Genomic DNA, 16045 nt, shown 5'->3' on the forward strand with positions numbered 1-16045 from the left:
TGATATGTAAAACAAGTATACTGCTCGTTATAGAGACCACCTGGATACTCGAAGTAGCTTTCTGCTTCCCTGGCTGTTGCATCGTATGTTCGGCGATTCTACTGCCGGATAGGGCTCCTTGATAAAGGAGTCCTGAAAATAAGAAAAAGGAATTGCACAATCAGGAGCCCCTGGTGCGGTTGAGTCACATTCTGGGCCTGCCGTGGTCATGCCCCTCCCCCTATGCCCACGGTATTTCCAGAGCGTAATTATGTACGCGTAGTACTGGTTTCGCAATTTTGTGAGGGCTGGGGTTGGGGTCGCATTGCTACGCGTGCTCGGGACGTGCCAGGCGGTCTTGTTGTAGGTTACTCTGGGCGCGCTTGACGGTGTCTGGACGTTTAATAGCTGGACTCGAGAATTGCCTTGAGAGGTTGCTTTGTACTTCCGCCGCGAGAGCCGCTGTATGCTCCTCCATTTGGAGAGAGTATTCGGTGTTTCTGTTGACCGTAATGACTCCTCGAGGGCCTGGCATCTTGAGCTTGAGGTATGCGAAGTGCGGCACCGCATTGAAATTTGCAAATGCGGTTCGTCCGAGCAGTGTGTGATAGCCGCTGCGGAACGGGACTATGTCGAAGATTAACTCCTTGCTTCGGAAGTTATCCGGGGATCCGAAGACCACTTCAAGTGTAACTGAGCCTGTACAGTTGGCCTCTACACCTGGTATGACGCCTTTAAAGGTCGTCTTCGTGGGTTTAATCCTTGAGGGGTCTATGCCCATTTTGCGCACTGTATCCTGATAAAGCAGGTTCAGGCTGCTGCCGCCATCCATCGGGACTCTAGTGAGGTGGAATCCGTCAACGATTGGGTCTAGAACCAATGCGGTGAATCCGCCATGGCGGATGCTAGTCGGGTGATCCATTCGATCAAAAGTGATCGGGCAGGAGGACCACGGATTGAACTTTGGGGCGACTGGCTCCATTGCATATACGTCCCTTAGTGCACGCTTCCGCTCCCTTTTGGGTATGTGGGTTGCGTATATCATGTTCACCGTCCGCACTTGTGGGGGGAAGCCCTTCTGTCCTCTATTGTTCGGTGGCCGGGGCTCCTCCTCGTCATCGCTATGCAGCCCCTTGTCATTGTTTCCGGCAGTTAGCTTGCCTGCCTGGTTGAACATCCAACAATCCCTGTTGGTGTGGTTGGCTGGTTTTTCGGGGGTGCCGTGTATCTGGCACGAGCGATCGAGTATTCGGTCCAAATTGGACGGGCCCGGAGTATTTCTTTTGAATGGCTTTTTCCACTGACCGGGTTTGGAGCCTCTGAATCCGGCATTGACTGTCGTATTGTCACACCCTAGCTAGTCATGCATCAGAGTGTGTGCATCATGTTTAAAATTCCATTTAATTTGAAATGGGGATTTGTGAAACCCTCAGAATCATTTTTGAAAATGACCCAAATAAAAATTTCTCCAAAAGGGTCCAAGAAAATGCTCATGTTGCTCTCTGAAAATATTGGACAGAGATAAAAATCAAATCAATATTTTTAAGAGCTCATAGGTATTTATTTTGGGCATTTGGATTTAATGCATAAATATTTGCTTTGGAAATATATTAGTTATATATATTAATATATGTCCAAATATTATGCCATTTATAAAGGAGCTCTGGAATAATATATCTAGCTCCTGCAAAAATTGGCATAAGGTAAATAAATGATTTAATATTTTATTTAAATCAAAACAAATGTCAGAAAAATTAAAAAACAGAAATAAATAAAAGGAGGAGCTTACCTGGGCTCCTCCCTGTCCGGCCCAGCCAGCTGGCCGGCCCAGCCAGCAGGCGGCCCAGCCCGCCTCCCTCCTCTGTCGTCTTCGTCCTCGACAGAGGGAGGGGAGTGTGCCCGGCGCGCGCGCGCGCCACCGCGCCACGCCACCTGCTCGCCTGCCTGCCTGCCCCTCCCCTCCTCGTCTGGATGGCCTGGAACGACGCCACGCCCTCCCCTGCTCTCTCTCACTCTCCCTCGGTTCTTCCCCTCCTCTCCCTCGCTCTCCCTCTCCCGTGTCCGAACGCCACCATCGCTGCCGTTCGCCATACCAGCCGCCACCGGCCACCCCTCGCCCCTCCGCTGAGCTCAGGAGCTCTGCCGCGACCCCCTCTTCCTCCCCACCAAGCCAAGCCCCTCGGGAAGCTCTGCATCGCCTCCACGCCATCGTCTTCGTCCTCGACCACCGCCGATGGTCGCCGTCGATTCGCCGCCGTTCGTGCTTCCCCGAGCTCGCTGACCCTCCCTGCTTGATCCCCGTGAGCCCCTGATTCGTTTCCCCCTAACCCCATGTTCGATTTCGAGCTCTAGCCGCCCCTCTACCGGAGCCGAGACGCTCCGCCGCACGGGCTCGTCGCCGGCGAAGCCCCGGTGACCATTTGGTCACGGGCGTGCACCCATTGTGCTTGTCGCGACCCGTAGAGCCCCTCCAGCGCCTCAGCTCCCTCGCTTGCGAGCAGCAGCGCCGATCCCGACCGCACCCGAACTCCAGCCGCCGCTCACGAGCTCGCCGTCGTCGGTACCGGCCACCACAGGCACGGCCACCACCACCGTTCGACGCGCGGGAGCAAGGGCTCTCCAACGAGCCCAAGCACGGCCTCGCCTGTGCCTTGTAGCGCGTTTCCGTATCGCGCCGCCGTCTCGGGCCTCGCCGGCGTCATGTCGCCGGTGGGTTTAACCTGTTTGACCTGGGGTTTGACCCCCCAGAGTCACTGACGCGTGGGCCCCGTCGGCCAGGTGGTTAGATTAGTACTAATCACCGCTTAATTAACCCCCCTGACAGTGACAGTGGGCCCCAGCGCCACTAATTCCTAATTAGGATTAATCTAACCTCTGTTAACCCCCCCTGTCACTGACGTGTGGACCCCACACGTCAGGTTTGACCCCAGCCAGCCGCAGTTGACCACTGACGTCATGCTGACGTCATGCTGGCGCAATATATATATTTCTGGATTTAATTTAAATCAGGAAATTCCAGAATATTATTTAAACTTCAAAAATTCATAACTTTTATTCTATAACTCCAAATTAGACAAATTATATATGAAAAATGATCAGAAAAATCCAATCTATCCATCTGTACTATTTTCATGCATGATCAAACAAGTTAAATTGATATTTTAAGCAGAACAAGGAAAAGCACTTTAAAAGGCCATGTTTGAGTTTGAAATTTGAATCTTTGACTCAAATTTGTTCAAACCCTTCTGGTTTTAGTTGCATTAGCCCAACACACTCATATTGCCATGTTTCATGCATGCATCATATTGTTGCACATTGTTTGGTGATGGTTGTGTATCGGTGTCCCTTTACGACAGGTTCTGCCTCCGAGGAGTACCGTGATTACCCTAACGAAGAACCGTATCAGTGCATCGAACCATCAGGCAAGCAACCAACCATTTGATCATATCGATACAATCCCATGTTCTCGCTCCTGCTCTCTTTTACTGCATTAAGACAACGCGTTTCAAACTGCTGTGTGCTACGGTAGTTGAACCCACTTCCTCTGCATGACCTGTCATTGCCACAGTAACTAGATGAAACCCACTAGCATGTGTAGGAGTTGATTGAGCCATATGTATGTGTTGTTCCTACCTTGCTATGCCTGCTATGCTTAGAGTCGTGTCAGGTCTGGTTCATCTGGGTGATGGGCTAGAGTGAAATGATTATGTCGGTAATGAGAGTGGTGTGGTGAACACGATTTGGTAAAGGTATCGATGAGAGGCCATGTAGGAGTACATGGTGGGTTGTTTCATTGAAGCGACCTTAAGCACTGAGATCTGTATGTGTGATTTAAGATACAGTTACTACCATGCATTGGGCCCTGAAATATGACCCCGCTCGACTTCTTATTCACCCTAGCTCTCTGTCCAGGAGTTGCAAGTAGTTTCTGGTGTTTGTAGCCTACTGGAGGCCGTGGACAGCGCTGACCGTAGGGGTGGGCTGTGATGCGGTAGGTACGTGGCCGGGTGTACCGAATACCCGTTAGGTATCTCGGGAACCCTGTTCACATCGTTCGGGGCCGTATGGGAAACCTCGGCCGGACTCCCTACGGATGGAACCTGGATAGGCGATAAACCTGGACTAGAGGCTTAAGTGTTTAGGTAGGTCGTGGTCTACACCCACGTCGGCTTTCGCTTGAAGTCTGCCGAGCACATGTCGTGTGCAGACGCTAAGTGGTGGAAACATGTATGAAGAAGTACACCCCTGCAGGGTTATCATAATCTATTCGAATAGCCGCGTCCGCGGTAAAGGACTACTTGGTTGCCTATACAGTTCATAGACAAGTAAATGGAAACTGCTAAAAGCCTCAAGATAAGTGTGAGTGCCGAGGATGGCTCTTCCGTAGGGAGACGGAGGTGGATCCTCGGTAGTGTATCGAAGTGGTGAGTAGTGGACTCGTGTGTGCAAAATCATTTCAAGTTGAAGTATCGTAGGATAGTCCAGCCAAGAGTCAAAGCTGGCTTGCTGCAATAACTCCACCAACCCTTCTTGATAATATGCATGTATGTAGGATCTGATGTAAGTCTTGCTGAGTACCTTTGTACTCATGTTGCTATAATTTACATTTTTTACAGAAGACGCTGCAAGCCCTTCTGATGGGTTCTATGTAGACATTGACATCAACGAGTAGGCTAAAGGCCCAGGTGGTGACCCTGAGCTTGTGAAGGACCACGTAGTATAGCTAGGCTTTCCAAGCCTCTTTTATTTTACTAGTTGTCTGTACTCAGACAAGTTACTTCCGCTGCTGGTTTGTATGACTGTATGACTTGAATGTTGGGTCGTGAGACCCGTACCTTTGTGTATGTTATGTATGGCTCCCTGAGCCTTAAATAAAGTACTTGTGTCGTAGAGTCATGTTGTGATGCTTCGTTGTATTTGCACATATCGAGCATATTGTGTGTATGATTGAAATGCTTGGTATGTGTGGGATCTGACTACCTAGTTGTTTATCTTTAGTAGCCTCTCTTACCGGGAAATGTCTCCTAGTGTTACCGCTGAGCCATGGTAGCTTGCTACTGCTCTGGAACACTTAGGCTAGCCGGCATGTGTCCTTCTTCGTTCCTGTGTCTGTCCCTTCGGGGAAATGTCACGCTTTGAGTACCGGAGTCCTGTTAGCCCGCTACAGCCCGGTTTACCGGAGTCCTGCTAGCCCAGTGCTACAGCCCGGACCCACTTGCTGATGACCGACACTTTCGAAGCTGGGTCATGGATGCCTGTCCCTGTAAGTCTGTGCCACTTTGGGTTTACGACTAGTCATGTCAGCCCGGGCTCCTTATCATATGGATGCTAGCGACACTATCATATACGTGAGCCAAAAGGCGCAAACGGTCCCGGGCAAAGGTAAGGCGACACCCGTGGGGATACCGTGCGTGAGGCCGCAAAGTGATATGAGGTGTTACCGGCTAGATCGATGTGACATCGAGTCGGGGTCCTGACAGCGTTGGCATCAGAGCCGGACTGCCTGTAGGTTCTCCAAGCCAAACTGGTCGATGTTGAGTCTAGAAATTCTTTAGTTATATGTAGGGGAATTGTTTGTGGGTTGGAACATAAGGCTCTTTTTACTCCTTTATCTTATGACATTCTGATCTGAGTCAGTCCATTCTTCCACCGGGGGTTAAGGAATTAGGATCTATTCTCTCTATCAGGATCACGTGTTACTAATCAGTAGTACCTTATAGGTATGATGGGTACAAGCCTAGTTCAGTTCTTCTACCATATTATGTTGCTAGGATGGACTCAGAATTTGATATGATGATGTTGAGTGTGTACGAAATCCTTTGTCAAATGTCTCAAAATCCTTCTTGAGCATTTACAGCTGTTATGCTGCCGAAATTTTGCTAGAAATTCTAATGCCTTTGCATTATGATTGTGCTTTCAGATGGCCACTCGCGACCTCAATCAAGTGGTTCGCCTGACTCGATGCCTAGATGTACCCGGCCATACTGCCAAGTTGGTCAGGGTAATGACTGAGGCTGGATACCGCTGGTATCCTGACTACACGGTCGAAGAGCAATTTCGAGACTTTAATCAAAGCCAGTATCTCTGCACTGTCAGGATATTTCCATCTTATCCTGGATCCACCGAGCCCTTCACTTCTCCTATGGACTCGGGGTTACTATTGAGATGGCTGTGCAGGACGCCGCCTACTCTATGATGACCATCATGCGAGTCAGATCTGGTCTATTTCGGGACTCTGATTTCCGGTATATGCCAGGATCACTTCCGGGAGCACAAGGGTATCTCCAGGATATCTATGCTGACCCCACTCAGGAGGATTCACGGACTCGCACCACTGCTGAGATGCTCGAGGATAAGGACCGTGAAAATCGGGCCTTAAGGTTAGAGCTCTTCAATACCCGTGCTGACCACTGGGCCACTTTGACTCGGTTCGCACCGGCGGTGCAAGCTGGATATTCAGATATGCGCGATCTCTATCCTGTGAGATCTGCTCTGCCAGACGTGATTGGTTGGCGTGATGTAGGAGGCATCACCCCACCTCGCGGTCCCCGCAGGCCACCGTCTGTTGGTCCAAGACCTCATCCTAGCCCCTATGGTCCACAAGCTCCGCGAGATCGTCTGTTCCGGATGATCATGTTGAGCTTCCAGGCTATGGAGGTGACTTCTACGAGGACTACTACGGATCGGTCTGAGTTAGTGGTAGTATCACTAGTTCGCACTAGCTGTGTCATCTATCGTCCCGCGTGACTCGTGGGATATGACCTAGTTTGTACTCTTTCCGGAGGTGTAGAAAAATAATGTATAGGAGCTTGAGATGCCTCCAATGAGATGTAATCCTCTTTTCACCGTAATAGTACTTTGTTTGGTCTTGTACTAAACCCTGTATGGTGTGTATGACGATGGAATAAAAGAAGCAGTTTCTGTATCTACCATGTCATACGGATGATCATCTTGCATTCCGAGTTATTCCCTTACATTTTATATCCTATGTCGGAATTTTATCATCCTGACTAAATCATTGTCTTGTTTACCTAGGATGGTCAACACGCGCACTAACCCTGCTCCTCAAGAGCAGGCCGAAGGCAGTGAAGTCAGGGATGCAAATCTGCCTCATCCCCCTTCCCTAGCCGAGGTTATGATGGAAGCTGAGAGAAACAAGCGGGAGACCAACCGTTTGTTGGAGCGTATTGAACAGAACACAGCACACCATCAGAGGATTAACGTGGTGTCACTCAGTGATTTTATCAAATTACTTCCACCCACGTTCCACCACTCCGTCGAGCCTCTCGACGCTGATGACTGGCTTCGCAGTATCTCTCACAAACTGCGTTCCGCGCTGGTAGCGGAGGCTGACAAGGTCACCTTTGCTGCATATCATCTTGAAGGCCCTGCCAGTCTATGGTGGGAGAATTATGGAGCTATGCGCCCAGCGGGCCATGTCACTACTTGGGCTGAATTCAGTGAGGCTTTCCGTGAACATCACATTCCGGAGGGTCTCATGGACCGTAAATGTGAGGAATTTTGCAATTTCACCCAAGGCCGACTTTTTGTGGATGCTTACAGCAGGGAGTTTGGTAATCTCGCACGATATGCAACTGAGGAAGTGTCTACTGATGCCAAGAAGCAAGCAAGGTTCCGTAAGGGCCTTAGTCCTGAGCTTCGCCGTGACCTCCGTCTGCATGAGTGCACATCTTTTCAGAAACTTGTCAACAAAGCCATCAGTGCTGAAACTGGTCAGACTGACTATGACGCAACACGCAAGCATGGCCGTGACATGGGCTCCTCATCCGGTGCTGGTCCTCAGAAGCGCCGCGTGTGGGTGCCCAACACTGCCCTGCCACCCAGGTTCACACCGAGGCCATCCTTCCAGGCGCCTCGCCCCGTTCAACAGTCTGCACCAGCCAAGCCCTATGGGGGTCCAACCAATAATGCTCCTCCACGTACCAGTTCCGTGACTTGTTTCAAGTGTGGGGAATCTGGCCACTATATGCGTGAGTGTCCCTAGACCAACCCCAACCAGTCTGCTAAAGCTGTTGGCCGTGGCAAGCCGACAGGAAAAGTATTCCACGCCAAGCCGGTCACCGCTTCACGTGGCCATGTCAACTGTATCTCTGCCGAAGAAGCTCAAGAGGATCCCAACGTCGTTCTCGGTACGCTTCTTGTTAATTGCCACCCGGCATCTGTTCTTTTCGATACAGGAGCCTCCCATTTATTTATATCTGAAAACTATGCTCGTTTGCATAACACCGCATTCTGTGACATGCCATCCACTATGGAAATTTCTACTCCTGGTTCTAGATGGCAGACCTCTAGGGTAAGTTATGGAAATGAAATCCAAGTCGACATACTTGTTTTCCTTGCATCGTTGATAGCTCTCAAATCTTCAGATATTAATATCATTTTGGGTATGGACTGGATGTCAGCTCATCATGCCAAAATTGATTGCTTCTCTAGGACTGTTCAACTCACTCACCCTTCGGGGAAGATAGTCAATGTCTTAACCCGAATAGCCAAGCGACATTTATATTCTCTTAACGCCAGCCCTTTGCCAGACCTTGAGGACGTGCCGGTAGTCCGTGACTTCCCGGATGTCTTCCCAGAGGAATTGCCAGGTGTTCCACCTGACAGGGATGTTGAGTTCGTAATAGACCTCATTCCAGGAACCGTTCCGATTGCTAGAAGACCCTATAAGATGGCACCCCTAGAACTAGCCGAGCTTAAGAAACAACTCAATGAGTCCTTGAAAAAGGGTTTCATCCGACCTAGTTCATCTCCGTGGGCTTGCCCCGTCCTATTCGTCAAGAAGAAGGATGGTACGGACCGGATGGTTGTAGATTACCGACCTGTCAATTTGGTCACAATCAAGAACAAATATCCACTTCCCAGGATCAACGACCTGTATGATCAGCTCGCTGGATCCTCAGTCTTCTCCAAGATGGATTTGAGGTTGGGCTACCATCAAATCAAAATCAGAAACGGGGACATTCCTAAAACGGCCTTTGTTACTCGTTATGGCCAATACGAGTACACCGTCATGTCCTTCGGTTTAACCAACGCTCCAGCCACCTTTTCTCGGTTAATGAACTCAATGTTCATGGAGTATTTGGATAAATTCGTCGTTGTTTACCTCGATGATATACTCATCTACTCCAAGAACGAGGAAGAACATGCCGAACATCTAAGGCTAGTGTTGAAGAAACTTCGAGAGCATCGCCTTTATGCCAAATTTTCTAAATGTGAATTCTGGTTGTCAGAAGTGACCTATCTGGGTCATGTAATATCTGGTAAAGGTATTGCTGTTAACCCTGAGCGAGTTCAAGCCGTCCTTAATTGGACTCCACCTGAATCGGTCAAGCAAGTTCGGAGTTTTCTGGGCTTAGCGAGCTATTGTCGTCGCTTTGTCGAGAACTTCTCCAAAGTTGCCAAACCTCTAACCGAACTCCTCAAGAAAGATAAGAAGTTCGAATGGACTCCACAATGTGAGCACAGCTTTCAGGAACTGAAAAGACGCCTGACCTCTGCTCCCGTACTGGACCGCCAGACTTCTCCAAGGACTTTGTTATCTACTGCGACGCCTCGCGACAAGGACTAGGTTGCATTCTCATGCAAGATCGACACGTAATTGCCTACGCTTCACGGCAATTGCACCCACATGAGGAGAATTATCCTACTCATGATCTAGAGCTTGCAGCCGTAGTCTATGCATGAAGACCTGGCGACATTACCTCCTCGGTAACCGTTGCGAGATATTCACTGATCACCAAAGCCTGAAGTACATTTTCACTCAACCGGATCTGAATCTCAGGCAAAGACGTTGGGTTGAGTTGATCACAGACTTCGACTTAGGAATAACTTACACCCCAGGGAAAGCCAACGTCATGGCTGATGCGCTAAGTCGTAAATCTTATTGTAACAACCTGATGTTACAACAAAGTCAACCGCTTCTCCATGAGGAATTTCGGAAGCTTAACCTTCACCTTGTTCCTCAAGGTTTTCTTTCCACCTTGGTGGCAAAACCTACTCTTACGGATCAAATCATCGCTGCCCAAAAGCGAGATAAGGGAATATCTAAAATCAAAGAGGACATTGCTAGCGGAGGTGCTAGTTGTTTGTCCACAAATGATCATGGTGTTGTGTACTTTGAGAACCGTCTAGTGGTTCCCAAGAACCAGCATCTACGGCAGTTGATCCTTAAGGAAGCTCATGAGTCTCCTCTCACCATTCATCCCGGTAGTATTAAGATGTATCAGGACCTACGCCAGAGGTTCTGGTGGACTAGGATGAAGAGAGAAATTGCTCAGTATATTGCTAATTGCGACGTCTGTCGTCGTGTAAAAGCAGAGCATCAACGACCTGCTGGCACCCTTCAACCCTTAGCTATTCCTGAGTGGAAATGGGATAAAATTGGTATGGATTTCATTACCGGTTTTCCCAGGTCCAAGAGAGGGAATAATGCTATTTTCGTCGTTGTCGATCGTCTTTCCAAAGTAGCCCATTTCTTACCTGTTCGTGAGAGTATAACCGCTAGCCAGCTGGCAGACTTATACATCTCCCGTATAGTGTCTCTCCATGGTGTTCCTTTGGAAATTAATTCGGATCGAGGAAGTCTTTTCACCTCTCGATTTTGGGAAAGCTTCCAAAATGCTATGGGAACCCGTCTCTCCTTTAGCACCGCTTTCCACCCTCAGTCGAGTGGTCAACTGGAACGCGTCAACCAGATTCTAGAAGACATGCTTCGAGCCTCTGTTATCTCATTCGGAATGGACTGGAGAAGTGCCTTCCATTTGCCAAATTCGCTTACAACAACAGCTATCAATCTAGCTTGGGTAAAGCCCCTTTTGAAGTTCTCTATGGACGACGGTATCGAACACCCCTTAACTGGTCAGAGACCGGGGAAAGACAATTCTTTGGCCCGGATATGATCCAGGAAGCAGAAGAACAAGTTCGTATCATTCGTGAAAAGTTGAAAACAGCCCAATCTCGTCAAAAGAGTCAATATGACCGAAAACATAAGGCTGTGACTTTCGAGGTTGACGAGAAGGCTTATCTTCGGGTCACCCCTCTGAAGGGAACCCATTGTATCGGTATTAAGGGAAAATTGGCTCCTCGTTACATTGGACCTTTTCGCATTCTCGCCAAACGAGGAGAAGTTGCCTACCAGTTGGAACTACCTCCGCACCTCTCCAGAGTCCACGATGTCTTCCACGTTTCTCAACTCAGGCGTTGCTTCTCGGATCCTATCCGTGGAGTGGACCACGAAACGCTTGATCTCCAAGATAATCTTACATATCGAGAGTACCCCATTCGTATCCTCGATCAGGCCGAACGTACCACCCGACGTCATAATATCAAGTTTCTCAAAGTTCAATGGTCGCACCATTCTGAGGATGAAGCAACTTGGGAAAGGGAGGATCGTCTTCGACTTGAGTATCCCGCCTTCTTCCCGGAGGAACCCAAATCTCGGGACGAGATTCTTTTGAGTGGGGGTGAGTTGTCACACCCTAGCTAGTCATGCATCAGAGTGTGTGCATCATGTTTAAAATTCCATTTAATTTGAAATGGGGATTTGTGAAACCCTCAGAATCATTTTTGAAAATGACCCAAATAAAAATTTCTCCAAAAGGGTCCAAGAAAATGCTCATGTTGCTCTCTGAAAATATTGGACAGAGATAAAAATCAAATCAATATTTTTAAGAGCTCATAGGTATTTATTTTGGGCATTTGGATTTAATGCATAAATATTTGCTTTGGAAATATATTAGTTATATATATTAATATATGTCCAAATATTATGCCATTTATAAAGGAGCTCTGGAATAATATATCTAGCTCCTGCAAAAATTGGCATAAGGTAAATAAATGATTTAATATTTTATTTAAATCAAAACAAATGTCAGAAAAATTAAAAAACAGAAATAAATAAAAGGAGGAGCTTACCTGGGCTCCTCCCTGTCCGGCCCAGCCAGCTGGCCGGCCCAGCCAGCAGGCGGCCCAGCCCGCCTCCCTCCTCTGTCGTCTTTGTCCTCGACAGAGGGAGGGGAGTGTGCCCGGCGCGCGCGCGCCACCGCGCCACGCCACCTGCTCGCCTGCCTGCCTGCCCCTCCCCTCCTCGTCTGGATGGCCTGGAACGACGCCACGCCCTCCCCTGCTCTCTCTCACTCTCCCTCGGTTCTTCCCCTCCTCTCCCTCGCTCTCCCTCTCCCGTGTCCGAATGCCACCATCGCCGCCGTTCGCCATAGCAGCCGCCACCGGCCACCCCTCGCCCCTCCGCTGAGCTCAGTAGCTCCGCCGCGACCCCCTCTTCCTCCCCACCAAGCCAAGCCCCTCGGGAAGCTCTGCATCGCCTCCACGCCATCGTCTTCGTCCTCGACCGCCGCCGATGGTCGCCGTCGATTCGCCGCCGTTCGTGCTTCCCCGAGCTCGCTGACCCTCCCTGCATGATCCCCGTGAGCCCCTGATTCGTTTCCCCCTAACCCCATGTTCGATTTCGAGCTCTAGCCGCCCCTCTACCGGAGCCGAGACGCTCCGCCGCACGGGCTCGTCGCCGGCGAAGCCCCGGTGACCATTTGGTCACGGGCGTGCACCCGTTGTGCTTGTCGCGACCCGTAGAGCCCCTCCAGCGCCTCAGCTCCCTCGCTTGCGAGCAGCAGCGCCGATCCCGACCGCACCCGAACTCCGGCCGCCGCTCACGAGCTCGCCGTCGTCGGTACCGGCCACCACAGGCACGGCCACCACCACCGTTCGACGCGCGGGAGCAAGGGCTCTACAACGAGCCCAAGCACGGCCTCGCCCGTGCCTTGTAGCGCATTTCCGTATCGCGCCGCCGTCTCGGGCCTCGCCGGCGTCATGTCGCCGGTGGGTTTGACCTGTTTGACCTGGGGTTTGACCCCCCCCAGAGTCACTGACGCGTGGGCCCCGTCGGCCAGGTGGTTAGATTAGTACTAATCACCGCTTAATTAACCCCCCTGACACTGACAGTGGGCCCCAGCGCCACTAATTCCTAATTAGGATTAATCTAACCTCTGTTGACCCCCCCTGTCACTGACGTGTGGACCCCACACGTCAGGTTTGACCCCAGCCAGCCGCAGTTGACCACTGACGTCATGCTGACGTCATGCTGGCGCAATATATATATTTCTGGATTTAATTTAAATCAGGAAATTCCAGAATATTATTTAAACTTCAAAAATTCATAACTTTTATTCTGTAACTCCAAATTAGACAAATTATATATGAAAAATGATCAGAAAAATCCAATCTATCCATCTGTACTATTTTCATGCATGATCAAACAAGTTAAATTGATATTTTAAGCAGAACAAGGAAAAGCACTTTAAAAGGCCATGTTTGAGTTTGAAATTTGAATCTTTGACTCAAATTTGTTCAAACCCTTCTGGTTTTAGTTGCATTAGCCCAACACACTCATATTGCCATGTTTCATGCATGCATCATATTGTTGCACATTGTTTGGTGATGGTTGTGTATCGGTGTCCCTTTGCGACAGGTTCTGCCTCCGAGGAGTACCGTGATTACCCTAACGAAGAACCGTATCAGTGCATCGAACCATCAGGCAAGCAACCAACCATTTGATCATATCGATACAATCCCATGTTCTCGCTCCTGCTCTCTTTTACTGCATTAAGACAACGCGTTTCAAACTGCTGTGTGCTACGGTAGTTGAACCCACTTCCTCTGCATGACCTGTCATTGCCACAGTAACTAGATGAAACCCACTAGCATGTGTAGGAGTTGATTGAGCCATATGTATGTGTTGTTCCTACCTTGCTATGCCTGCTATGCTTAGAGTCGTGTCAGGTCTGGTTCATCTGGGTGATGGGCTAGAGTGAAATGATTATGTCGGTAATGAGAGTGGTATGGTGAACACGATTTGGTAAAGGTATCGATGAGAGGCCATGTAGGAGTACATGGTGGGTTGTTTCATTGAAGCCGACCTTAAGCACTGAGATCTGTATGCGTGATTTAAGATACAGCTACTACCATGCATTGGGCCCTGAAATATGACCCCGCTCGACTTCTTATTCACCCTAGCTCTCTGTCCAGGAGTTGCAAGTAGTTTCTGGTGTTTGTAGCCTACTGGAGGCCGTGGACAACGCTGACCGTAGGGGTGGGCTGTGATGCGGTAGGTACGTGGCACGGTGTACCGAATACCCGTTAGGTATCTCGGGAACCCTGTTCACATCGTTCGGGGCCGTATGGGAAACCTCGGCCGGACTCCCTGCGGATGGAACCTGAATAGGCGATAAACCTGGACTAGAGGCTTAAGTGTTTAGGTAGGTCGTGGTCTACACCCACGTCGGCTTTCGCTTGAAGTCTGCCGAGCACATGTCGTGTGCAGACGCTAAGTGGTGGAAACATGTATGAAGAAGTATACCCCTGCAGGGTTATCATAATCTATTCGAATAGCCGCGTCCGCGGTAAAGGACTACTTGGTTGCCTATACAGTTCATAGACAAGTAAATGGAAACTGCTAAAAGCCTCAAGATAAGTGTGAGTGTCGAGGATGGCTCTTCCGTAGGAAGACGGAGGCGAATCCTCGGTAGTGTATTGAATTGGTGAGTAGTGGACTCGTGTGCGCAAAACCATTTCAAGTTGGAGTATCGTAGGATAGTCTATGTCACACCCTAGCTAGTTATGCATTAGAGTGTTGCATCATGTTTACTCATTCATCAGAAACTTGAAATGGGGATGACAGAACCCCCAGTCCCCTCTGAAACCAACTAGGGTTTACTAAAATAATTTTTCAATGAACCTGAAATGCCCTTCTAAAATGCCCATCATTTTTGCCTTGGTTCAGAACCTCTGCCAAAAGTGGTGCACATTTTCCTAGGCCATCCTAGGGTTTTGAATTAAATCATAACTATTTGAATTTGGGCATTTAAAATTATATAAAATATTTAAATGCTCAAATATCTCCAAACTAAAATGTTTCATGTTGGAAATAATCCAACTATGGACCAGGAGTAGTTTGGTGATTTTTGGAGTTGCCTAGGTATTTTATTTAATTCAACAAAGTCGCAGTTATATTAAATAAAAACAGAAAATAAAGAAAGGGGAAGACTTACCTGTGCGGCCCAGCCCAGCCGGCCCAGCACTGTGCTGGCCCGTGCCAGCCAGCTGCTTCCCCTCGCCAGAGCAGGCAGGGAGGTGAGCATGGCGCGCCCGAGCTCGCCACGCACCACCCAGCCTCTCTGCATCGCCGCCACGTCGCCGTTCCCCTCTTCGGACTCCGACCACCGTCGCCGTCAAATTCGTCGTCTCCGACGCGTCCCCGAGCCCGCTTCGACGCCCACTGCAACCGCGGTGAGCTACGCCACCGTTTCCCCCTTCTCCCCTGCTCTCTCCCGACCCCTAGGCCCTAGCCCCACCGCGGCCGAAAGCTTCACGCCGCCGGCGATGTCGCCGTCGTGGCCACGATCGCCGTAGCGCCCAACCGAGCACGCCATCGTGCTCCACATCTCACTAGGAGCACGTAGCACGCTCCAACACCCCCCCTAACACCCTGCAACACCGTTCCCGTGCACGACCGAACCCCGGCCGCCGCAGCCGAGCTCGCCGCCGTCGACTCCGGCCACCCCGACCCCAACGGACTCCGCCAAGAGCCGCGGGTCGTCCTCAGCTTCACTCCGGTGGCCTCCGCGGTTCATTTGGTGGCCGAAACGACCAAAACCACTATCGCCGCCGCACTGATGGTCGCCGCCGGCCAGAACTCCGGCGAGCTGACATGGCCTAGTTAATTAGCCACTAAACCACCACCTACTGACGCTGACAAGTGGGCCCCAGGGCTTAGTCAAAGCTAACCAGCCCGAGTCAACACGGGATTAGCCCCTGTGTCACTGACGTGTGGACCCCACACGTCAGGTTTGACCCGAGCCAGCCCTGTTGACCTGCTGATGTCACTGTGACGTCAGGCTGACGCAGTAAATGATATTTCTGGATTTAAATTAAATCAGGAAATTCCAGAATATTAATTAAACTTCAAAAATTCATAACTTTTATTCTGTAACTCCAAATTGGACAAATTATATATGAAAAATGATCAGAAAAA

This window comes from Triticum dicoccoides, chromosome 3B, assembly GCF_002162155.2.
Source record: "Triticum dicoccoides isolate Atlit2015 ecotype Zavitan chromosome 3B, WEW_v2.0, whole genome shotgun sequence".
NCBI classification, from domain to species: domain Eukaryota; kingdom Viridiplantae; phylum Streptophyta; class Magnoliopsida; order Poales; family Poaceae; genus Triticum; species Triticum dicoccoides.